This window comes from Ambystoma mexicanum, chromosome 12 (assembly GCF_040938575.1).
Source record: "Ambystoma mexicanum isolate Mex_15411 chromosome 12, UKY_AmexF1_1, whole genome shotgun sequence".
NCBI lineage: Eukaryota > Metazoa > Chordata > Amphibia > Caudata > Ambystomatidae > Ambystoma > Ambystoma mexicanum.
Window position 1 is genome coordinate 580,480,078 of NC_090936.1, and position 26,583 is coordinate 580,506,660.

Consider the following 26,583-nt stretch of genomic DNA (forward strand, 5'->3'; position numbering starts at 1 on the left):
GAATCAGTGTAGCTCAACAGTTTTCTTAATATAAGTCACCACAGAGATTTGATGGGTGATTATATTTCCTCTATATAGGCCATCATACCTTGAATATTATTAAGAAGCTGGGTACAAGATTTAGTACAATGAACTATCACCTGACGCCTGGAAAGGCACACACTCGCAGAATTCTGAGCATGGCAAGTAGTCTCGGGAGGAAAGCTCAGTAGGCAACGTGCTCGCCTTGGAAGCAAGACAATACGGAGCACCACAGGTTCGATCCCTGGGTCCGCGCTTAGAAACCTCTGGGTATTAAGCACCTTATAAATAACCTATCATATCATATCATATGCCGGTCCGGTAACAACGGTGCCGGTAGCTTACCGGCACCGTTGGTACCGGACCAGCATACTTGTAATGAGGCCCAATGTATTATACTAATGGTATTGGAGAACCAGACAATACCATTTCCATTTATATACATTTAAGGTAACTGAAACTATTTGTCTTGTAGCCCCTGAAGAAGCGCGCGCTGCAGAGGGACTATTTTCCGCATAGTGCGAAACATGTGTTGGGCGAGGAGAGAAACCCTGAAGGGCATTAATATCAAGACTTGATTACACACAAATGAATGAATGGACAGGGGCGAGCAGAGAAACCCTGAAGGGCATGAATATTAAGACTTCATTATACACAGATTGATTGATGGACATTTAATTGAAAATCAAAATAAGAATTACATTGATGAACTTTGTTTCTTACTTATAACAAAGTGTTTTATGTCCTTTTTTATACGAAAAAAATGAATAATTTGAGAAATGATTTGTGTTTATGTTGTGATAACTACATATGTTTTCCATAACAAGGAAAGAGTGTCTTTGTTACTACCGTGCATTCATATTGTGATGAGCAAATCACACCAGGGTGCAACTGTTTACACTTTATTTGTATTATTGCATTATAATATGTGCAATGCATATGGCACCCGGATAGCTGCAAGGGCTAAAAAAAAACTATCTTTTTTTAAAAAACACATGTGCAGCTGTCCCCTTTGCAACCACAGTTTAATTTGATCCTCTTATCTGGTCCTTATTTGCCTTTGTAGTGCATGTACATTTTGAACCTATAGACTCCCTATTTCTTTTATTCTGTCATCTCCGTGCCCCTGGATGTGGGGCCCATATAGCAGCCCATATCCTAAAAGAATGGGGCGTATATTTCCACTTTGGCATGTTTGCCTCCCTAGAATGATTTCCAAAACACTTTTCACCCCGGACGGTGTCAATTGGATCCCATATTTTCAGGAGCGGAGCCAGCCCCAACATGTTGGTGGGGCTGGATGACAGCTTTGGAAGCTGAATCCATTGGGCTGTCCACCCCTCGGCCCCTTCTTCTGAGCCCAGGAGGCTGTCTATCTGTTTCACCTTGGTGGAAGGGCACCCTGTTCATAGGCCATTTAGTTTAACAAAGATACTAATCATTGGAGGCTTGGCCATCCAAAAACTGAGCCCAGCAGTTAAGCCTTTGACGTCATCATAGGGATATATTTATACCACCTGGGCAGGCTTTTACCCTCGACCTCTATTTATTTCCTGGCGCTGCTGCCCCATTAATGGTTGTTTAAATAGAAATCCGTTCTTCCAGGTGAGAAATTTGACAGGCTCTTGCTGTTGTAAGCGTTTGCCATCAGAGCCCTGAGCTGGGCGTCACAGCAGAGGGCTGTCTTCTGCCTCAAAGTGGGAGGGATTTAGAGCTCTCGAGCCTGGGCTGGCGCCGCCCATGCGTGTTTGTGTAATAAGAAGTCTCTCTGAACCTATGGGCCGACAGAAAGGTATGTGTAATAACTTGGAAGCTGAAGAACACCCGAGCCAGCAGGTAAGTTATTAAGTAGATTTATTGTAGTTCAATGCCAGGGACAAAACATTGGCATGTCCTTTCCAAGTCAGCATAACTCCAACTGCCAACCAGAGAACCTTCACACACTAACACTCCACTCACACTGACATCACTACATTCCATTAAGCAGTGATGTCACCCACTCAGCTAGGAAGCTCATTACAACAGTATGCCACCAGAGCTTACATGTGGCAGCAGTACGCTCCATCGCGCAGCTTTCACCTGTCTCCCTTTGTCTGCCGTTAATCCGCTCACCTTCAGTGATCTGCCTCTGTCACGTGGTGTCCAGTCCTACTATCCCGCACTCTGTTCTAGACCTTGGTACTCATTCGTTCTTAGTGCTGAAAGAATGGCTTGTGTTAAAGACACCCTAAAGACCGTCGTTTCTTACATGAAGTTCTCATTCCCCAGTTGGTCTATTAGTGAAAGCAGTGGACTAGATTTAATGACAGTCTGTCCTCATTGCCTGTCCACGGGCTTGCCCCTGTTCCACCTTCGCCCTGCTGCCCTTAGTTGAAGCTGACCCTTGAGTGTCTCTGTCACTCCAGGGTCAGTTGAGTGGACCCTTTCAGGGTAGTGGAGTGACCCTGTCCTGCTAGTTGCATGTAGAAGGACATCTCACTGTCTGTTGCCCTAAGCACACATGTCTTTGAACATCCTTCTAATGTGTTGTTCTTTTGCTCTCTGATAGTCCATGTCCTGCTTCCATTCTTGTGTCCATGCTATGAATTGCCATAGCCTGCTGTGAAACAGTTTCATAGCCCTCTCTGCATGGGGATAGGCCTGCCTGAACCCCGACATCTATCAACATGAAAGTGTGTCAGCTGCTTTTTTATGTACACCGGGTATGTGGCTTGCCCTCCATTAAGGGTTCAATTCTAAACCCACTTTAACCAATGGCCTTACAACCCCATAGTTATTGGGAAGCGCTGTCTGAATATTTATGGCTGTAACAACCCTATTGTTGTCAGACAAAATCATTAGGAGTCTTTGAGAAAGACCACTATCAAAATGTGAAAGGCCATTAGAACAGGAAACATGTCCAAAACATTGACATTTTCACACCATTCTTTCTTGTTCCATTTTTTAGGATAGTTGTCTCTACACGAGCCGCAGCCCCAGCCACTGTGCCTGCCGCTAGCTCTAATATGACCCTAAAGCAGTGTGCCCTAAATTAATCTAGAAATAGTCTTTCCTGTGCCCACAGCACCCATGGTGACTGCCATGTGCACACACAACAGAATACCCAACCACATTCTTAGATCTTCAGAAAACCCCACCACATTCTTAGGTCTTCAGAAAATCCAACCACATTCATAGATCTTCAGAAAAGTCAACCACATTCTTAGGTCTTCAGAAATCCAACCACATTCTTAGGTCTTCACAAAACCCAACCACATTCTTATATAACATTCTTATATCTTCAAAAACCCCAACCACATTCTAAGATCTTCCAAAAAACCCAATCACATTCTGAGTTTTTCCTTGTAGCAGCATGCAAACAAAAAGGTCGTGGGATGTTCGCACACTGCTTTTAAAAGTGAGCCTAGCCTTGCCCCTTCGGGCTATGTCTCGACCCATCATTGCCCACCACATCCTGCTTCTATTCCGACCGTTTAACGTGCTCATTTCCCCCCAATCATAGGGGCCTCCCCATGTGCTATGCTCACTTATCCCTCCTGCTGTTGATATGTGGAGGAGTGAAGAGCAGGGTTCTCTTGGGCTGGTGTGCGTCAGGGCTAGACTCCAAGACTTCCACAAGTTTTGGTGTGGCCACTGACTTTTCTTAGCAATATCACCGAAATCCGAATTGACGTAGACTGGGGCTTCCCCCGCCCCGTGCAAGGCATTTGCTTTACTGTGAAATAGCGCCCTCTTTCCTGGTCTAAGCAGTTGTGCCATGGGGTCAGGTTTCTGTTATACAGCTTCTTTAGAACAATTGCGACCAAAATCAGTCAAACTTGGGGCCGGATTCACTCAGTGTTCTTCTCTGGGTATCTTCATTTCTCATGGAAAAATGAGAAATCAGGAATATCCGCATACCCTTTGATCCTGAGCTCACCTTTACAGCTCAGACAAACTCGAAACTTTTGCTCGATCAGCAAAACCCACCTGACACTTGATAATGTTAAAATTAAGTGCTACCATTGCGCAAGCTGTCTCAAGATGTGGAAGTCACTCAGGCCCTAGTCCCATTCAAACGGGACTGTGGAAATAGCACATATGTAGGAATTGGCAGAAATACAAAAGAGAGATACATGACTAGTCCTCAAAAGGGGGGTCATTTGTCTATATCATCATAGCTCATCATGACCCGCGCGGGCTAACGAGCCAACACTCCAGCACAATAGTGCATGCCTCCCACACAAGGTGTAATGCATTGTTCACAGGTGGGAAACACCTCACTGATCACCTCAAGCACTTCACCCCGTCAAGGAACATCTGCTCGCTGGACGTGAAAACCAACCCAGCACCCTTACATCCATTGAGAAAAGAGTCGCATATAAAGGCCGGGAACTCGGCAATAGTCCCCCCATAGACTTGAGCAGTGCTTTAAGCGGGGCGAGAAATCGAGTTGGGGGCTTCCATTTGGGAGCATAGCTTAAGCAATGGTTGTGGCCTAAGAATTCATGGGCAAGGTCAACCTCAGACATAGGAAAGGTAGAGTCAGTCTTACCAGAATGTGGTACTGTGATCTGGCATATGAACAAAGATCTCTCTAACTGGTGCTTAACACACTGAGCTATCTTCTGAACCCAATTGGCACTCGGATTGATCAATATGCCTTTCAGCTTTGTTTTTGCAAGTGATCAATATATCCTGGCCACAAAAATGTGAAAACGCTACAGGAGTTGTACTAGAGTACAAACGCAAACCGTATGCAATACAGTGAACCCAGGAATATTACATGATTCATTGATATTAATGGGATGTACTTTTCAACAACAGATAAGCAGCTGGTTTATAACTTCAGCGCACTATCAAATATCCTAACACGTTATTTAGGATTGAACAAAGGGGTAACGACTTCTTTGCATTGAGCAGCCACGTGCCTCCCATCCAAAAAAATAATAATAAACCTGTAAAATAGGAGACTGGCTGATCTAATCTAGAAGCATCCACGAAGTACTGCTCCCAGCATACTAGCTTGCAGGCTTCTGAAAACCGCGGTGCGGGGAGAGAACAAGTTAAAGTTGGTTTCTCGGTTGCCTCCCAGTGCCCAGATACTCACTCCTCAGGTGGCTTTGCCGTTTCCTAAGTGACCCCCCTCCACCCCCCTGCTCCTCTCACATGGTGCCGCTGGATCTAGCAGACTCACCTCTGTCAGTTCTTTGGTGTATGGGTGCTGGCAGCGGCTTCAGCGGGAAGCCGGGACTGCAGGAGCTCAGGGCAGGCGTCTGGGGCCGCATCGCATGCCTTGCAAGGTACTGTGAGAGCAGCTCTACTCTCGCTCACATCTCCCACTGCCGAGCAGTACTATGACATATTGTTGGGTCAACGGGGAGCCCCAGCAGAGCCCCGGCTGAACGCCAATTTTTGGAGACTGCCAGGGTTCTGCCCCGGCTAGCCCCAGCCCACTTAAAGCCCTGAAGTGAGTCTGCAATCAACTCTATTCCGCAATGCCTTTCCTGACTACCTCACAACATAATTAGCCTGCTTCTCCTATGAACCGCTGCTCCCACCTTGTAAATATTCCCCCCATCCCCCAATCTGGGCACAGTATTTAGAAACTACTTTTGTGTCCATTTACTTATCTAAGAATTAGCTAGATACTGCATAGTGTATTATGTATCTGGTTCCTACAATGCAACACTCACTGTCGGCTTTGAAGGACTACCATGTGTTCCTTTACCCTTTCACAGTGTATTTTCCTCTCACCTCGTTTCCTTTGCACGCAGCCCTTTTTTCCTCTATGTGCCTCGCAATGTATTTTAAAAAAAAAATACATTAGTAAATACTTGGGGCTGTACTCTGAGATCAATAGATGTGTGCTCCCAATGCAAGAACCGCAGGCGCGGTGCACATAAGAGGAAATACCGGTTCCTGGTTAGTGCGTCACTTGTTGTTAGGATGCACCAGCTCTCTCATCACCCGCCGTCACGAAGGAAACAGAGGGAAGGATTGCAGTTTGGAGATGACAGCGGGGTACAGTGAGAGAGCCGTTTCCCTGACTGCCTGCCAGTTTTTACTTTAGGAATTAGCCCTGAGGTGAGGGGGAGGTGCTACACGTGTTTACCTTTATAAGCGACTGGGTTTGGTGGTTTGTTTGCTTCGGGTTAAGATCTGTTAGTGAAGTGCAAAAAAAAGTTACTTTCAGAGCTCATGGGCCTGGGATGCACCCGCGTCTCTTGCTGTGGGAGAGGCCAGGCCACAACACGGAATCAACCAAGAACCAATTGTAAGGAGAGGGACAGCTTTGCGCAGCGGGTACACGTTGGAATGGAAAGGTACGTAGAAATACTTACGTAGTTAAACCCGACTTGATTGGTTTGTTTGAGAACATTAGTGTGGGTCAGGAATCAGGAAGTGTGTGTGTCAGGAACCAGTGCCTGCATGGGACAGTACTATCCCTGGCAGACAGCCAGACAGGTCGGATTCATCCCTCTAATGGGCCTCGGCAGGTAGAATTCATCCCTGTGGGGGACCCCTGTGGGACCCCTATGCAGTCAGGATTCATCCCTCTGAGGGAAATTATGCAGGCAGGATTCCTCCCTCTGAGAAGGCCTGTGCAGGCACGACTCATCCCTGAGGGACCCAGCACAGGCAGGATTCATTAATCTGAGGGCCCCTGTGCAGGCACGACGAATCCCTGAGGGACCCAGCACAGGCAGGATTCATCTCTCTGAGGGCCCCTGTGCAGGCACGATTCATCTCTCTGAGGGACCTTTTTCAGGTAGGATCCATCCCTCTGAAGGACCTTATGCAGCAGGATTAATCTCTCTGAGGGACCTTTTACAGGCCACTTTCATCCCTTTGAGTCCCTGTGCAGGCATGATTCATCCCTCTGAGGGACCCAGCACAGGCACGATTCATTTCTCTGAGGGACCTTTTGCAGGTAGGATCCATTCTTCTGAGGGACCTTAAGCAGGCAGGATTCATCTCTCTGAAGAACCTTATGCAGGCAGGATTCATCTCTTTGAGGAACCTTATGCAGGCAGGATCCATCTCTCTGAAGGACATTATGCAGGTAGGATTCATCTCTCTGAAGGACCTTATGCAGGCAGCATCCATCTCTCTGAGGGACCTTAAGCAGGCAGGATTCATCTCTCTGCGGTACCTTATGCAGGCAGGATTCATCTCTCTGGAGGACCATAAGCAGGCAGCATTAATTTCTCAGAGGGACCTTTTCAGGCAGGATTAATCTCTCTGAAGGACCTTTTGCCGACAGGATTCATCTCTCTGAAAGGTCTTATGTATGCAGGACTCATCCCCCTCATGCACTGTGCAGGTCGGATGCATCCTTCTCGTGGGCCATGTGGAAGCAGGTAGGAAGGATTCAAGCCCTTGAAGGGCCCTATGCAGGCAGAATTGTTTCCTCACATTTGCCTTGCCAGGTAGAATTCTGTTCTCTGAAGGGCTTTCTTCAGGCCAGTTCCTTCCCTCTCAGTGTTCCTATGTGGGCGGGGCTTATTTCCCCTTAGAGGCCCTCTGCAAATAGGATACCTCTGTTTGAGGGGCCTTGCACCGGATGGCTGGGAGGTTAATCACTTTTTAGCCTTTTTTCAGACCATTGGCAATTACACTACCCCTCTGTTCCCAATGCCAGGTTTAAATATTAAATATTATACAGAGATGCTGTCGCTAAAGTCATTCTTGTGAAGTAGTTGTGTGGTGGAAGTTCAGTTTTCATGTATAATGGATTTTGTGTAAGAGAAATGGTTGATTTGGTTTGAGTGTTTGTTCTTTTTCTAGTTTTATGTTGTCCATGCCAGTATTCGTAGACTTCACATTTTTATCCGTGTGAGTATGGATATCAATACCTATATCTATACAGTCTTGAAGCTACATATAGCAAATCATAGCATGGCAGAACAAGGCACAAATCGCTCAAGAAAAGATGAGAAGTCACAGAAAAGCATAAAAATGCATAACAAGGCAGAACAACTTGGCCTTCCTTCTGCACTTCTACCAACGGCCTCTGCAGACAGCTCCCATCTAATTTTCTCACTTTGTCACTGCCAAATCCTGTCTCTCTTTCTCACTCAAAGAATCAAAGAGCTAAGATTACTCTAGCACAAATTAAACTCTACAAGCAGTAGAAATAACAACATTAAGGTACAAACACTCAATATATACCACTAAAACTCCAACCTTAACATTCTCCTTCTCTTTAAATATTGGGATGTTACATCATTTGCATAGTCGAAGTGAGTGTTAAGGTTGGATTTTTAGTAGTATAGACTGAGTGTTTATACTTTGAGTTTCATGGTTACATTTGTAGTGGTATACTATGTACCATGTAACCATTACCTTCACAAGCACCCAAATACCTCTGGGTCAGGTGCGCTATACAAATAAATAAACAAACAAACTAACAAACAAACATAGAGTGAGTGTTTGTACATTTTCATTGTCATTTTGTTTGTAGACTTAACGTTTTGCTAGAGTAACTCTTTCTTTAAAAAGTATTTTTTTCAATTATATTTCAGTGTTTTTGGTGCGGATTATGGCGTATAAGTAAGTAAGTAAGACATAAGTATAAGACATAAGTAAATGTCATATAATTGTATGTTGTATTGGTGAGTGGAGTATGCGTGTATTAGCCTATGAGTGAATGCACTATGTGTATGTCATATGAATGTATTGCATATGGGGGTAGCAAGTGTGAGTGTATGGTGCAAAAGTTATAATTACTGACTGATTGCATAGGGCATGTGCGAGGTAGGCATAACACGTGTGAGTGGATGAAATATTTGTTTATGTCGTATTTGCTTATGTTATGTTTGCATTGTGTATAGCATATGAGTGTATGGTGTATGAGTGGCACATCAGTGTTTGGTATGTTAGCATCTGGCATATGTGTGTGTGGCCTTTTAGGGTCAGGTGTACGGTTTATGGCCCTATAGTATGTGATTGTATAACGTATGAGTGTGTGGGGTGTGAGCGTATGTTGTGAGCATATGGGGTATGAGTGTATGGTGTATGAGTGAATGACATACTATATGACATATGTTTATGTCAAATTAGAGTATGGTATGTGAGTGTACGCTATATGAGTGTATGGTAAAGCACTGTATGTCGTATTGCTGTATAGCATAAATATAGTCTATTGTGTATGGAATATGTGTTTATGGTATATCAGTAGCATATGAGTGTTTGGTATTGTAGCATGTGGCATGAGTGTCTGGCATATGAGTGTTAGGTGTATGAGGTATGTGCGTATGATGTGTCAGTGTATGTCGTGACAGTGTATATCATGTAAGTGTCTTTTGTGTGAGTGTATGACGTAAGACTGTGTGGCATAAAAGTGCATGGTATAAGTGTGTGTGAAGTAAGAGCACATGGTGAACGAATATGTGGCATAAGTGTGTGGAGTAAAAAAGTATGGCTTATGAGCTCATGGCATACAAGTGCATGGCATCGGTGGGTGTGGCATAAGAGCGTGAGGCATAAGCATTTGCCGTAAGAGCAGATCAGGTGGCATAAGCACATGTGGTGTACGAGTGTGTCTTACGAGTGTGCAGCATGTGCGTGTGTCATAAGTGTATGTGTTGTAAGAGCATGTTGTAAGAGCATATGTTGTAAGAGCATGTATAATATGAGCTAGTTTTGTAAGGAGTACATTGAATAAGAGCACATGGTGTGAGAGCACGTGGTGTTAAAGCATGTTTTACAAAAGCATGTATAGGAATGTGTGTTCTAAGAGGGTGTCATAAGTGTGTGTCATATGTGTGTGTCATAACAGCACGACATAAGAGCATGTGTCATAAGTGCATGTGCTGTAAGAGTGTGTCTTGTAAGAGTGTGTGTCTTTAGTGTGTGTGGTGTAAGGCATATGAGTGTTTGGTGTGTAAGTGTCTGACATGTCAGTGTATGGCTAATAGGTTTGGTGTGAAGTCCTATGAAATACACATGTCCTATATTCTTACTACAAATATGAAAACTCAACTTAATGTGAGGACTAACTTTGATTTGAGTTTTTTATGTGTGTAGGAGGCGTATGGGGGATGTACATTTTGTACATGTATTCAATTTATTTACTGCACATCTTATATTCATACTAAAACTCACATCAAAGTCAGTACTGACTTTCATGAGTTTTCATTCTTATGAGTTCTTATTCTCAGGTCCATGCATGAACTATACATCTCCTACACGTTTGTGTACAGTTTGTATAAAAGATGCACTTTCATTTTAAGCATTTGTGATACACAGATAAATCTTGAATTTTGAATATCTCAGAAAGTGCTAGCTTGATTTTCAAAATTGAAGCAGACAATTTTGAGATATTTGCACTGAAATAAATATTATTTCTCTATGAGTACAGCTGTTCAAATTCCAATTAAAACAACATTTGAAAAAACATTACATGGCCTGCGGTAGCAGCCATGTAGTTATGGTTAAGTTGCTAAACTCATAGAAAGAGCACTTTTTGGGCGGCTTATAACTTTGCTCCCCGTGGACGAATCCTCACCAAACCTTGCAAAAGAAGTATATGGCCCACTCTGAATTCGTTTATAAAGTTTGGTGATGGTTGGTACAGGGGGGGCAGAGTTATAGGGGGGATCCCATAAAACATAATGGGAAACAATTTCTGTCGTGCCTAGAGTCCAAAAAGCTGGACAGATTTTCACCAAATTTGTGGAAGGAGCAGCGGCTTGGTTCCGAAAGCGTGCTTTTGTTAATTTGGTGTAAATCCGTCCAGTAGTTTTTTTTTTAAACGAACAAAACGTATGGCAAAAATAATTGTGATATCTATGACCGCTCCGCGGAGACACTTCCCTGTTCGCTCCACGGAGGGGACACCAATTAGACAATCAGCTTGCGTCATGTCCGCGGACATGCAACGTGTTGTCTGATTGGCTTGGATGAGGCGAGAGGTGCGTCAAATTGTTTCGATGCACCCGCCATATTGCATGCGCAGACATGTACTGGAAGTGAGCATAAATCCAATCTTGGGGAGTGTGTTGGTGTGTTTGAGTGCTTGGAAAGGGTGGGGGATTAAGAGATGGGTCAAATGCTGTATTTGTTTAGGTGGGAGAAGGCTGGGATGTGTTTGCGGTGTCCACGGTCACCGCGGTTGTCCGCGGACATACTAGACACTGGGCATACTACTTGTTATTTTAGCTTAGTATGATGTTGGTTTTGGGTCGTTAGAAGAGCATTGGGTGAAAAGGGTCTGTATTGAAGAGTTTGTACGTTGGTTGTAATTATTTTAGAGTCATGCCGCGATGGTTGTAGCCAGGGCCTAGAGTCTTGGGTTCATGGCCAACATCCATAGGCCATGAACCCAAGACTCTAGGCCCTGGCCACAACCACCGCGGCATAACTCTACAATGCTACCAAACATTTTGTTTGTGGTATGTGGGCTGCTTAGGGGATATGTTTTAAAAAATGTGAGTACTGATTGGTAGTAGTGTAATAGTGTTTGTAGGATAGTGAGATAATGTGTGTTTGTTTGTTGGATTGTGTGGGTGTACTACTGGCTATTTTACTTTAGTATGATGTTGGTTTTGGGTCGTTAGAAGAGCATTGGGTGAAGAGGGTATGTATTGAAGAGTTTGTACGTTGGTTGTAATTATTTTTTAGAATGTTAATTGAAGTGGATAGTTTTGAGGTGGATGTATTATGTTTTTGGATTGTGGTTATTTGGTAGGTGTTTGTTTCTATGGGTGTGTTATGCTGTGGTGGTTGTGGGCAGGGCCTAGAGTCTTGGGTGCATGGCCATAGGCTGTGTGTTTCAGAAAGCAGATTGTCTGGATTTTTGGAGATTCGTAGAAAAATTGGTTGGAGGTGCATGCAGATTGCTGCAGAGTGGCTGTACATCTTGGATTCCCTCATATGGAAGTGCACTGGCATGGAGTGCGTGGAATGAAGTGGCTGGATTTGGTACCTCTTTGTGCTACTTTGGTGACACAGTGTCAGCCAGACATTATTATTATTCATTGTGGAGGGAACAGTTTAGGACATGTGCCTGGAATCTGTTTACAATTTGCAATCAAAGAAGGACTTGGGAAAGTCCTGGACATGTATCCAAACTCCAGAGTAATTTTTTACCCCCGTATTGCACAAAGACAAATGTGCCTGCGTTCGTCTTCATTTGGTCCACAAATGGAGAAAGCAAGGCACAATGTTAACAAGGCTGTCTGTGCCTTTTTGAGAGATGTTGGTATGTCCTTTTTTCACAATGAAAACTTTATGTTTTATAGTACACACATTTTTCGCAGAGATGGAGTACATCTTACTTATGCCGGCAATCAGGTTTTTCTGCGAAATATACAAAATGCATTGCAACCTTTTTTGGAATTACAGCAATCCATTTTGCAGTAGGTGTTGACCATTTGATGTTTTCGAAATACAAAAAAACACCACAAAAAGTCTCTTTTCGGAGCCACCACTTCCTCCCTGTGAAAAGTGCAATAGTTGTGACAGGGCAGCACCGCAAAGAATTTAGAGGTCCACGGACATCCCCGCTGTCCCCGAACATTTTGAACACCAAGAAAGGGCTAAAAGAATTCCAGAAAATATGCAGATCGCCAGGGACATAGTGTGGGACATGTGCAACGGTGAACTTTCTCAGGAAAATACCTTGGATTAGTGAGAAAAACACTTTTTAGGTGTCCGGGGGCTCAGACAGTGTTAGTTAGGCTTAGCACGGGTACGGTCACATGATGATGTCAAGGACACGTTGCCGAATGGGACGGCTGTCCATCGAACACCAAATGCATGTGGTTGGGTCTACGCATGCGTGCAGGTGTTCTACGGACAGTGTTCCAGTCCCCGAACTAATTAAAAGTGCGACACACGTGCGGCGGACAGTTGCGGACAGGCACGATGTTCGTAGGGGTAAGGGTGTGCTACGCATGCGCGTGGGTGTTCTACAGACAGTGTTCGTGTCCCCGAACAAAACAAATGTGCGTCAGAAGTTTGCGAACAGGTGGACGGGCTATGTGTTCTACGGACATATTCATTCTGGTTACAGACAATGCAAACAGGGGAAATGTTCTTAGGACACTTTATTTTGCATAGTTACGAACATGCGGACGTCTTTAGTGCTCTGTGGACACCCCTATTTTGATAACAGCCAATTTGAACAGGTATAGTGTCCTTAGGACACCCCCATTTTGGTTAATTACGGACAGGCGGACCTCTTGTGTGCCCTAAGGACACCTCCATTTTGATTGCCAAGAATACGAACAGGTATGGTGTCCTTAGGACACCCCATTTTGGTTAATTGAGCCAGACAACCGCGCTGTCCGCGGACACCCTAACTGCCTTTAAAAAAACAAAAAGACACAGAGGAATATAATAACAACACACTTAATATTTTATTATTGTATAACAGTATAAAAATTATGAAAGAGAGAGGGAAGCAGAAACTGAAACAAACAGGGCAATTAGGGGTTTGGACATGATGGATGGGAGGGGAGGGGACGGGAGGAAGGGATGGAAGTCTCATTGTAACGTTTTTCTTGCTGGGGAGGTTTTGGGGATATTTGGCCAGGACATGGAGAGGGGGAACAGGTACATGTGGGACAGTGATATTTAATTTTGTCTTTTATATGGTCCTCCACAAAGTTTTTTATGAGAATGAAATTTTTCATTAACATATCCATTTTTAGCTCCATTCGCTGCAGAGGATTTTCTAATGTCTCTCTTGGTATATTATTTTTAATGTCTGTATGGTCTGTTAGAAAAAAAAGAAATGTGTTAAGTACACATAAAGTAATGGGTACTTATTGGCTTATATAGAGAAGTGTAGTGTCTACCATTAGTATCACTGTCTTCACTCATTTCATCCCAAGGAAAATCTTCTTCCAGCCATTCCAAAGTTCTGGACATTTCTGTGTAAAAAAATAATAATATTCATTTTAGTGTACCTAATACGTAAAGTTTATAAATATATACAATAAATGTAGTGTACTCGCTAGTTTCTTGCTAAGTTTTGCTGTTACTGCTGCGTAGGTGTCCTGTTGATTTTTGCTGTCCAATTTCTGTGAGGTAATTCTGTTGGAGGCATATTTATTGTGTTTTGGTATATTCCACTATGTTGCATATGCTATGTAATTTGACTGTTAGTGTCTTACATACACAGTTTCACTTCTTATTTATTATTGAATGTACTTTATTTATGTGCTGCTTTTTTAACATGTTTAGTGGTTTTTTTTGGATGATATAACAATGTAAGATACCCCCTGAGTTTTTGGATAGTGTTGATGTTGTCCGAGTCCGTCCACAAACAGACGCATGGTCCGCGCATATCAGACGCACTAGCGCAGGTGGGGGGTTCAGTATGTTCTATGTTATATATATATTAACTAAGGGCATCCTAGTAAACATTTATCAAATTTACATTATCTATATATGTAAATTCAGTGAAAAAACGTTGTTACAGGAACGTTATGGTTAAGTTGCACTAATAAAAACCTATGAAATTCAATCAAAAAACTTTGTTAAAGGGACGTTATCGTTAAGTTGTGCTACAAAATACCTTTGAAATTCAGTAAAAAAACGTTGTTAAAAGGATGTTATGGTTACAAGTAAAATAAAAAAAAAACTGAAATTCGCCAGTTATGGTAAGCTAAGCAACCATAACTAGCACCACCACCGTGCACTGCTAAGACTAACACCCAGGACATCAAATATGACATCACAAATATCATTGATGACATCACTGATGACATCACATGTCTAACCCCTTTATTTTTGTTCACTGACATATCTAGGCCAAGTGCTTTTATTTACTGACAGTCAGAAACTTAACATTCAAAAGGTATTACATTTATAGATGTTGCTATTCTGACATGTTCTTCCACTACTTTCCTAAGAATTTAATCGCATCTTATGATGTACATCTATAGGGGAAGAAGCAGGACTGAAACAAGCAATCCTTTTTTCATTTTTGTGCGTGAATGCAATCATGTAGGTTATACACAGTTGCTAATGATACTGCCTCTTGTTTACTTACTTTATTCTCCATATATAAGCCCCATATGTGTATGCATTGTAGTGTATCCATGTTTTGTGTGTATTAGTCGAAATATGTAGTAAGTGATGCATTATTAGCTACTTAGTACATGTGTCACAGTACGGAAAAGTCTGATACAGAAGCATTCACAGTTTTATTATATAACTTTGGAAAATCACAAATATTGCACCTATATGGTGTATGCTGCCGCCAATACCTACATTTCTGTATAAGTAGGTTCCTGTACTAGAAAGAACACAGCAATGGAATGTTCTTTAGAATACTACATTGTATGATGAAGTGTGTAGTTTATTACGCATCTCCTGATAATCCCTGATACTTTTTTGCCAACATTATATTCACAACCCCTTGTATGAAAAGTAAATGCACATGTGATGTCATCAGTGATGTCATCAATGATATTTGTGATGTCATCTTTGATGTCCTAGGTGTTAGTCTTAGGAGCGCATGGTGGTGGCGCGAGTTATGGTTGCTTAGTTTACCATAACTGGCGAATTTCAGGGGGTTTTCGATTTTACTTGTAACCATAACATCCTTTTAACAACGTTTTTTTACTGAATTTCATAGGTTTTTAGTAGCGCAACTTAACCATAGCGTCCCTTTAACAAAGTTTTTTCATTGAATATATATATATATATGAGACAGAAAAGGGTGTGAGGGGCGCACTCTGAGTCCCAGCTAGGTGTACCTTTTCCACAGTTGATGTTCTCCTCCTAGCGCGCTTTCTTGCCTCTTGCAATCATCAGGGGGGCAGTCTGTTCAGGTGTTTGTTCAGGTGTTGATGGTTACTACCAGTGATGGCCTCAGGGAATTCTGGTTGCTGTAGTCATTCAAGTAGCCAGGAAACAACTCACCCTCCAATTACAAAGTGTAAAACCCCAGTTGGGGGGAGGGGGGAAAACCAACAGTGTGGCTCTCCTGAGTAGGGGCATATGTCACCCCGGTGCCGCCGCCTCTGGAGCCCGGGACTCCCAAAGAACATTTGACAGAAAAGGGTGTGAGGGGCGCACTCTGAGTCCCAGCTAGGTGTACCTTTCCACAGTCCAGTTGATGTTCTCCTCCTAGCGCGCTTTCTTGCCTCTTGCAATCATCAGGGAGGCAGTCTGTTCAGGTGTTTGTTCAGGTGTTGATGGTTACTACCAGTGATGGCCTCCGGGAATTCTGGTTGCTGTAGTCATTCAAGTAGCCAGGAAACAACTCACCCTCCAATTACAAAGTGTAAAACCCCAGTTGGGGGGAGGAGGGAAAACCAACAGTGTGGCTCTCCTGAGTAGGGGCATGTGTCACCCTGGTGCCGCCGCCTCTGGAGCCCGGGACTCCCAAAGAACATTTGACAGAAAAGGGTGTGAGGGGTGCACTCTGAGTCCCAGCTGGGTGTACCTTTCCACAGTCCAGTTGATGTTCTCCTCCTGGCGTGCTTTCTTGCCTCTTGCAATCATCAGGGAGGCAGTCTGTTCAGGTGTTTGTTCAGGTGTTGATGGTTACTACCAGTGATGGCCTCAGGGAATTCTGGTTGCTGTAGTCATTCAAGTAGCCAGGAAACAACTCACCCTCCAATTACAAAGTGTAAAACCCCAGTTGGGGGGAGGGGGGAAAACCAACAGTGTGGCTCTCCTCACACCCTTTTCTGTCATATATATATATAAATTTCTTTGTAGGATGACATATATATATAAGTCATCCTACAAAGAAATTTTCCACAGAGGGACGGATGCCCCAAAAATGTACTGTGTGAATTATTCAGAATGTTTCATGGAAGGGTTCAAAAGTTATTAAGAAATTTCATTTTCTGAAATTCCATAGACAATTCCACTTAACCTTACATTTGCCATTTGCTAGCTCAATGGCGTAATATATAACTATATGAAAGGATAGCTTCAAAAATAGGCCAGGGCTTGTAAGACCCAAACATTACTCTCAATCCAGTTCACACCCGTCCAGGTATTCTGAGGGCTTCATTTTTTGTCTCAGGGTTCCCAAAATATCTCTCCCTTTTAGTTGGCCTTTATTGCATGGTTATCGTCCAGCATATATATATATGTGTGTAAGCACGTGCCTGCAAGCTCATGTTGTCGCATTACTGGTGTGTCCCTTTTATCATGTGCATTGAGATCTCTCCCCCTTTACAGAGCCTCCCCAGGAGCCCAGGGGAGTGTTGAGACATGACCTGTCTCCAGCTGATGACAGGGCGGCTTCACCAAAGGAATGGCCAAGCCCTGAGGGCAGAGCTCTGATGATTAGTGCTTCATGAAATGAATGCACATTCCTCTCCAACCGATAAAATGCTGCCACACAGGTCTGGTAGCAGGCGTTTCCTTAGAATCCCACCCTCAATAATGCTTCAAAGCATACTGAGCGCCTTTTGCAGAGATTTCGTGGACGTGCTGTTAATCAGGACTTGGTCATTTCAGCGTTATTTCATTGCATCTTTCCTTATTCATCTTACTGACTTCAGTTGCTTCCTTTAAACTCTTTTCATCGCCACCTTTCTTTTGCTCCATTTCTGCAACCTCTTTTCTGACTCTCTCCTCTCTTTATTTGCTTCTTCCCCCTCTCAATCAAGTCTTCTTGCTCTTTCTCTCATGGTTCTTGGAACCTCTACATCTTGCGCCCTTTTTGCTTTTCACTACTGTCTTCTCATTTTTTCTCTCTTCCCTTTTTCTTCTCTTTTCTTTTTGGTATGTCCCTTTCTCCTCCATCTCTCTCTTTCCTTCTGTGTTTTCATTGTCATTGTCTTTATCCCCCTCACGTACTGCCGTTCCTTCCTTATATCTCCTCCTTGCCTTCTTTCGATCTCTTTCTCTCTCTCTGCTTCTCTCCTTCCAATCTCTTTATTTTCCTCTCCTCCCTTCCTGACCATTCCCCTTTATCTCCCTCCTCTTTTTTATTTCCATCTCAATTTCGATCCCTGTTTCTTTCTTTCTTCTTTTTTACACTCTTCTGCACGATTCCATATTCCCTTGCCTCTTCCTTGCCGCGTCTTACTCTCCTTTTTATCTCTTCCACTCTCTAGTCTTCAAACATGTTCTCTCTCTCTTCCTTTATTCTCATCTCTTCTCCTTTTCCTTGGTTTTCTCACACCCTTATCTTTTTCAACCTTTTCTTTCTCTTTTTCCCTTTTTTTCTCTCTCCTTAATCTCTCAGTTCAACCCTCCTCACCCTATTTTATATAATTATTTTATTTGGGGTATTTACTAGATGTGAAACTAGCTCCGGGAAGCAATGGAGCACTATACATCAGTATGGGCTAAAGGCGTACATTTCATAATTTTAAGTGGGGGCAGGCCTTACAATATAACATTTATTACTGGCACACCATTATGGTAGCAGGGAATAGTTAACATTTTCAGTGCTGCAAAGAGAGGTGTATTGTAGAGGGTGGTCAACAGGAGGGATACTGGGCAGTGTGGGTTAGGTGGGAGGTACCTTGCGGGGTGTGAAGAAGATGCTTCTTGAAGTGGAGGACCTTGATTTCTTTTCGGAATTAAATGAGTGTGGCGTTGAGTCTGATGTTGACAGGTGTATGCTTACACAGTATGGGGGCGTAGATCGAGAATGCCTGTGTCCCACTTCTTTCAGTTGTGCATTTCTGTTGCTGTAGTCTAGCTAGTTCCTGACTTCTTTTGATTCGCTGACTACCAGAGATGGTGACGTTGCCGGGTAGAAGTGAGAGTGTCTGTTGACAGGTTTGTATAAGATGGAGCTGGCTTTGAAGGGACCGTGCCGCTATGGGTAGGCGTTGAAGTTCGATGAGTGTGGGTGGTATGTGGTCGTATTTGCAGAGACCTTTAATGAGCAGTGAAGCTACTTGTTGGAGGAGTTCCATGTCATTTCATCGCATGATGAAATTTCACAGGTTTTTTTTCCCACGGATATTATATAGAAAAAACTCATCAAATTTTTCTTTGTATTCCCGAAAACCCACACCCCATATATATATTTTTCTAACCCCTCTAAAAAATGCCACAAGTTTTTTCATTATGAAAATCACAACAAAAAAACAGCAAAATGTCATCCCGCGATGAAAGGACGTCATACCGTTGGAGGCTCCCATAGTTGCTAGGGTGGTGGTGAATAGACTGGTGAACCATTCAGCTGAGATAGGACTAGGTAATGTGGAACTGAGTCATGTGCCTAGTAGGAAGGGCATGAGTTTTCGCTAGAGGGCTAGCTGGTACTAATGCTTTCTGGTGCGTTCACTGTCTTTATGGAGGCTCGACTCCACAGTGGCCCAGCCTTCTTAGGCCCCGGATCTCACATCAGGTGTATCCAGAGTGACTCTGGAATGCTGTGGTTTAGTGATCATGGATGTGGGGCCCTCTGTTCTCCAATGGTCCCAGAATGGCCTGTAACCTTCATCCGCAAAGTACGTGTTCTGCAAATATAATCAGCCAGGTTGTTCATGTCTGTATGACATGAACGATGTATTTTAAGATGCCCGTTTCTCTTTACCCATACTGGGTGCCAATATCGCTCTGAAGTGGTAGACTAGTTAAGCAAATAGTGAGGGAGTAAATGTATTGCATTACATCATGCTGCGTTTTAAAACTTTGATTACAGAATATTCCCTATTAGTAATAACCCGCCCATCACACACACACACACATACATCCTTCAGCTTCTCACCACTCACTATCCTAGAGGTGGAAAATATCATCAGCAAACTCAAACCTTCTAACTGTCAGGGCGACACTTGCCCAGCGCCCATCATTAAGGAGTCTGCACTGAACTTGCCCCTTTCATCACTGCCCTCATTAACTCCTCGTTTCACTTGGGCATTGTACCTGATAACCTCAAGGAAGCCTGGGTCATCGCTCTTCTAAAAAAAAATACATTAGACCCTAGCATACCAAACAACTACAGGCCCATTACTACGGTCCCTTTCCTGCTTAAAATCCAGGACCGCACAGCCTACCTGCAAATACAGAATTATCTGGAATCTAACAAACTCCTCAGTCTGAGACAATCAGGCTTCCGACCTAAGCATGGGACTGTAATAATTAGACAAATTACGAGGAATTTGAATACACCGAAAGGTTACCTTAGAGAAACACCAGTCGTTCTCCCTCCTATGCTTCCTTCTTCAGAAATGGTTCCGACATGGGTAGAGAATGAGTGCCTCCCTGAGACCCTTCCTCCGCCTTCAATACAAGGATTAAGGAGGGGAAGGACCCCAGGGAAACCCTCTGGGGAAGAAAACCCTGTGTCGACGGCCACTGGATAGATGTCGTCTGTCTGGAGAGGTCTTTGGTACCCGGACTATCCGCTGGAGGGGAGCCGTCTGGATAAAGACAGAGGAAAGTGGTAAGTTTAAGAAGGGTAAGTAGAAGGCAGAATATGGGTAGAGAAGACGAGGAGTACCTGATTGGAAGGGGGATACGACTTATCGGGCTATATTGTAGGTCTTCCGATGAGACGCGGATAGGTGTAACCTCGAGGACGTCCCAGGAATAGAATGATTCTCAAATCTCAATGCTGCGGATCGGACCCCACATATCCCTGCTTCTGAATAGGTGAAATAATATCAGGTGTCAATTCTGGTTCTTCTTCTAACCCCCGATATACTAGGGACTGACTATCAATTCTCACGTACCGCACGCCAGGGAGAAATTCTCACTAGCGAACCGATCAGTGAGGTTCAGCTCGTAACGAGTGTGGCTGAGAGAGTACACTCGAGTCTCCGCTGTCGTGCAAGAGTTGGGAGAAGGAGTCAAGTCTGAAACAGGTGAATGAAAGGGTAGAATTACACAGAAGGAATGACAAACAAACACGTATACAATAGATCCTAGTATCGAACTCACGAAGCGCTGTTGTGGAAGAGTAGCAACGCATCCGCGCGTTGTCCGCAGGAACAGATGAACCGGCTCTGGAGCAGGGGGGTGGTCCTTCCACCGCACGGCCTTGGTGTAAGTCTAGACCCACACCATCCGTAGCGGCGGCCATCTTGGGAGTAAAGATGGCCGCAATCCGTCTAAGAGACCATCTATGCTACAGTGACCATGGTCTCCACAGGGGCGTGACAGGGACGGAAACAGCCTTGATTGACCTCAAAAAACAAATTGAGGATCTAAAAGACAATGGTAAAATGGCCCTGTTATTACTCCTTGACGTATCGGCAGCATTCGATTTGGTCAACCAACAAATCCTTTCCGCCACCTTAAAACAGCTGCCCACTTCTCAGAGAAAGCCACCAAATGGATCAGATCCTTCCTGGATAACAGGTCCATGGGGGTCTTCTCCCCTGCTGCTTCAGCTGTACCGTCACCTGTTCTTTGTTGGGTGCCACAAGGCTCATGCATCTCGCCGACACTCTACAATGTGTTTACAAAACCTCTTTTCGACATACTTGACTATCTGGGTGTCACCTACACTAATCATGCTGATGACACCCAGATACTCATCCCCATCACTGGGGACCATATTGTGGACAATAAAGCCCTCAATGATGTTTATCAAGTCATCCAGGCCTGGATGGCCCAACATGAGCTCTGTCTTAATGATGACAAGACAGAGCTCCTCATTTTAGGCTCCCAATATCGATTGAACAGACTTGATCCATCATTTAAAGCCTTTAATTTTGACGGCAATTCCATCAAGGTCTCCAATGACACCAAAACTTTAGAAATCTACCTTGACTCCACACTATCACTCAATAGACAAACCAATGCTGTAATCTCTGCCTCTGCTTATACTTGTAAACTCATCACAGCGTGTAGCCCCTTCCTAAGCACCTCTGACTGCATTACACTTGCCAGGACTGTGGTTATGTCAAAACTTGATTACTGCAACGCTCTCTATCTAGGGACAAACCAATGTAACCTGAACAAACTTCAGGTTATTCAAAATAACGCCATCAGGCTGCCCTTAACATTTCCAGATCTACACACATCTCCGACACTAGGAGAAGTATACACTGGCTCTCAGTAACACAAAGAATATCTTTGAAAACTCTTGCCCTTACACACAAATGTGTGACCAATCAGGCCCCCTTCTACCTGGCCAACCACTTTTCACAACACATGTCCACCCGTCCACTGAGATCAGCCCAAGCTCACTGCTTGTCCATACCTAGATACAAACTGCAGAAAGCAGGTGGGGTGAGCTTCCCAGTTCTTGCGTCTAAACTCTGGAACTCACTGCTGATCTCTAGCAGGACTGAACCCTCCCCCTCTTCATTTAAAGAAAAAGCCAAACTCTGGTTAATCACACAAAACCATTAAACTCCTCATCTGTGACCCACTGCTGGTATAACTTATGAACCACTCATGCAAACCTGCTACCTGGTTCCTCGGCTTGTATAATCTGTGTTCTTAATGTGTATATCGGTGTCTCATGCTCATATGTAATTTTATTATTTATCAGTATTAATGTGTATATAGGTCTCTCATGCTCATATGTAATTTTACTATGTATCAGTATTAATGTGTATATAGGTGTCTCATGCTCATATGTAATTTTACTATGGAACTGTATTATGCTGTATGACTTTGTAACTGTAACCAAGACATGCGCCCAGATGCCCTCGGGCCAGGCGCGCTATACAAATAAAATAAATACAAATACAAGTTAGAATCCCAGAAAATAACTCAGTGGGTTGAGTGCCCAGTGTATATCATAGGTTTAGAGCCTTGCAGGGATAACTCAACTTTTTGAGAATTTATTGAAATCATCTTATTCATTAAGCAATAATAACACCAATGGCAATATTGCCAAGAGACATTTCAGTCTGTGGTGTGATATACAAAAGTACAAATTGTCAAGGCAACAACGCATCCTAAACAAACTGCATGTGTAGCTTTTTACGATTTAACAGTAGTCTCAGCCAAACCTCCTCAAATCTGATCCAAGCCCCCATAAATTGGGTATCCAGTCAATGTACCTATGGAAAATTCAGTGTGGTATGTTTCAGTTCAACCAAAATACCGAAAAATACAGAAAATATTAAATTAATATATAGAGGGTAGTGGGGCAAGGGTTAAAAATGGGTCCGGGTGTGTTTGCTTGGCATTAGAAGAATAGAAAAATGGGGGATTGGGCGGGGACCCCCCAAATAACAATAAAAAAACAGTATTTTTTGGTATTTTGGTTTCACTGAAATGTACCACTCTGAAATAACTGTGGGTGATCCGCAAACATTTGCAGGTCTCAATGTTACTCCCAAATCCCACCACAAGAACTTGCTGTGGGATTCACAAGTCCCCACCCCAGAAATATAAATAACACGCATTACGAGTTGGGTGGTATTCCAGCAGTAAATCCGTGAGAATACCGTCCAACTAAATTACTGTTACCGCCACTTGGTCCGGCGGGATTACGGCCAGATTACAAGTGGCGATGACGGAGTAAATCCCGATTTTTTTCTAAGTTTATTGAACTCTACGGGTCGATTTTCTTAAGGACAGTGGGAGGATTTACCTCCAGCATAATGCTGGAGGTAAATTCCCACTCCAGGGACATACTTGTAGCATCGCAGTGCAGGAAAAGTGGCGGTGATTCCGTTACCGCCAATTTTTCCTGCACCGCCATACTTGTAATGAGCCCACTTTTTCTAGACCATGGTAGTAGCCATTATAGCTTTCGTTTATTTTTATTTTCAGCGTGGCAGGCCTCAGGCTAAAACACAATAAATATTATTTCCAGTGCGGCCCAGGATAATTGGAAAAGGGATACAAATGAAAATGGAAATCTACTTGTTCACCACACTGTGAATTGGGAGAGGATTCTTGTCAGAATAAGATTTGCTGATCACTTCTTTTTTCCTCTTTTTGTTACTATTTGATTTGTTAAAGCACTGAAAATTCGCCATTGCGGTAGGTAGAATTTTCCCCCACCTTGTGGTGGGATGGGTCTTGTTAGGGTGACCACACATGTTGGGCCTAAAGATGAACTTGGACTTGCAACAGACCTGTTAGGCGTGGTAGGGTGCTTAGCCCCGCTGGATCCTACATCGAGTGATGCTTTTCTTCACTTCCAAGGGGCTGAAGACCCTCCTCTTCCACCGCTTATTCAGTATCCCTGCCATCTTCTCCCAGTTAGTGTCATAACGCCTCTGGCAGTGCCACCCTTTGCAGGTGGCATGATGTGGCTGCGTGTCTACACAAGACGTGTCACGGGGGGTCACGGAAGACATGGCAATGGGTCCATGCAAGTCATCGAAGCATGTCCAAAGAAGGGGTGGGAAACCAGGGTGGGTGGGTTCCATTGTCATTTAAATAGGATCTTGGGCTACTTGGCATCCCACTTGGAAACAACTTTCATTAAGATGTGTGCCCTCTGAAAGCATTTCTGGCACTGTCATAAAAGGATACACTTATTATAAATAGTCAGCATTAGACATTTTATGGGGGGAGGAGGCTAGGATGTTGGCTATATCCCCTAAAAATCCTTACAAATATGAACACTTCTTGCCATGTTATTTTACCAGAATTCCATGATGTTCTATGTATATTGCCTTTTTCTATGGTGTCGTTAACCGTCTCATGAGAAGCCAGACCCTTTATCCCTCCCTCTGTACTGTCTTGGCCCTGTGGTCTTTCGAGAGGATGGACCATCTCCTTATACCCCTCTTCCATGTTGAGTGGTCTTGTGAGTAGACAAAGGTTCTACTCATTCTACTGTTCTATGATGTACTCATGGTCTTGTGTGAGAATGTCACATCTCCCTCTTCACTGTGGTGTTGTTAACAGTCTCCTGAGGAGCCAGACGCTTTATCCATCCCTCTGTACTGTCTTGCCCCTGTGGTCTTTCGAAAGCATGGACCATCTCTACATCCCTCTCTTCTCGGTTGCGTTGATGACCTTGTGAGCAGGCAGAGGCTCTATCTGTCATTCTTTTCTTTTTAGGCATTGTGGTTTTCTGAGTAGATATTCTACCCACCCCTGTTTTCTATTTAGGTCTCACAGTCTCAAGACTCTGCACATTTCTTGGTGGAAGTGGGCTTCTCCTTACTGTTCCTGTTCAGCGTTCTTCCTCCTTCTGCTTTCACTTCCCATATTCCACACGCTCTTGCTTGATATAAATGTGCCCAGGCTGCCCTTTCATGGCTCTGCTCTGATGTGAACATTGAGGGCGCCCTACCTTAGGAACCCCGGGCTTCTGATCGGTGAGTAGCAGATTCCCTACTCAAGCCTGTATTCTATCTCCTCATCCACCTTCTCTGCAGCTCTCGGTCTATGTGTGGCATGCTATCCTTCTGTATCACTGACTATGTACTTCTCCTGTCTTTCGTTGCATCTCCTGCTGTCATTGGCTATGTCCCTCTGCCTTGATATTTTTTAACCAGTTTTTGTCTTTCTCTCCCTTTTGTATGTCTGTACTTTACAGCTCCTCCCTCTCTCTTTCGTTCTATCGTTATCTGTCGTTGCATACGGCTTTCTATCTCTGTTCAAGATTTTCTCTATCTTTTTGTTAATTCAGATTTGTATTTGTAGTTCAATTTTTCTTGCACCTGTTACCCATTTTACTCTCTCCTGGCACTTAACTCTGTGCGTTTCTATCTCTATTTCTTAAACTCTCTAATTCTGTGTCCCTGTCTATTTCTGTATCTCCTCCTCTTTCCTCCACTATGTCTCTACCTGTCTCTGCCTGTATTGTTGAACTGTATTTTTCTCTTTTCTAGTCGCTCAGCCTCTCTGCCTTTATAACTGTCTTCCTCTGGCTTTTTATTTTTTCTATGTCTTTCTATCTCCCTGTTTCTGCCTTCCTAACAGGCTCCCTCGCTTGGCTCGCTACACTTCTGTTCGTTTTCTGTGTTCCCTGCATTTACCCTTCTCTTGTTTCTGTTGTGCCATTACCTATTGTCTGTTTCTTTCTGTGTCTAGTTAACTAGCCATGCATGTTTAGGTTGGGCTGATGGGTGGGGAAGGTACCGGTTTTCCGGCTGTTGTCTTTCACATGGTAGATGCCTGAGGTGACGGAGAGAACTAAATACTGCCTTCCAAACACTCCAAGCTGTGTGTGTCCTGCTGCTTTCAGAGTATGTCAATGCAAATGGATGCACGTAGCATAGAATGCTGTGAGTGCCTGCTGTGAGTCAGGGATCCCTTGGTGGGGTAGGGTAGCCAGGATGGCATGCCATTATCAATGCTTCCTTCTTTTTCTCAATGCTTATTTAAAGCTTTACAACCTATTTGTTAGTAGTATCAATAAACATATTCTTCAATCTCTCGCCTTCCCACTGCCCTGGAGTTAGTGGTAGATGTACCCCCAACACTCTCCATGTCTACCTGCCTGCCTCCATGTCTGTCTGTGTACCAGCCACTGTGTCCGTCTCTTTCCATGTCTACCCATCTACTCATCTCACAGTCTGTCTCCCTGTGTGTGGCTGACTGTATATCTGTCCCCATCTGCCTCCTTGTCTGCTGGACTGTCCATCTGTCCACCTCCATTTCGGTCTGTCTGTCTGTTCACCTCTGTCTGTTTCTCTCCATGTCTGCTTATCCCTTCATCTCCCAGCGTGTCTCTGATTGTATATATGTCCCCATATGTCTCCCTATTTGCTGGACTGTCTATCTGCCCATCTCTATGTCGTCTGTCTGCATATCCGTCACTTGGTC

At 43.8% G+C, this 26,583-nt stretch overlaps 1 protein-coding gene across 4 annotated transcripts in view; it reads left to right on the top strand.

Annotated features, from left to right (window-relative positions):
• The window catches only part of LOC138513817 (N-acyl-aromatic-L-amino acid amidohydrolase (carboxylate-forming)-like), a 233,148-nt gene that overhangs the window by 146,769 nt on the left and 59,796 nt on the right, over positions 1-26,583 (top strand). Inside the window, exons 1-2 of one of the 4 annotated variants that reach the window (XM_069628921.1) lie at positions 6,179-6,326; positions 8,529-8,560. The exons of 1 other annotated variant lie outside the window; for it this stretch is intronic. The gene's annotated coding sequence lies outside the window, so the exon portion shown is untranslated. Of the gene's footprint in view, positions 1-6,178; positions 6,327-8,528; positions 8,561-24,977; positions 25,131-26,583 lie in introns of those variants that run through there. 2 more of the 4 variants (XM_069628922.1, XM_069628919.1) reach the window with 2 other exon arrangements.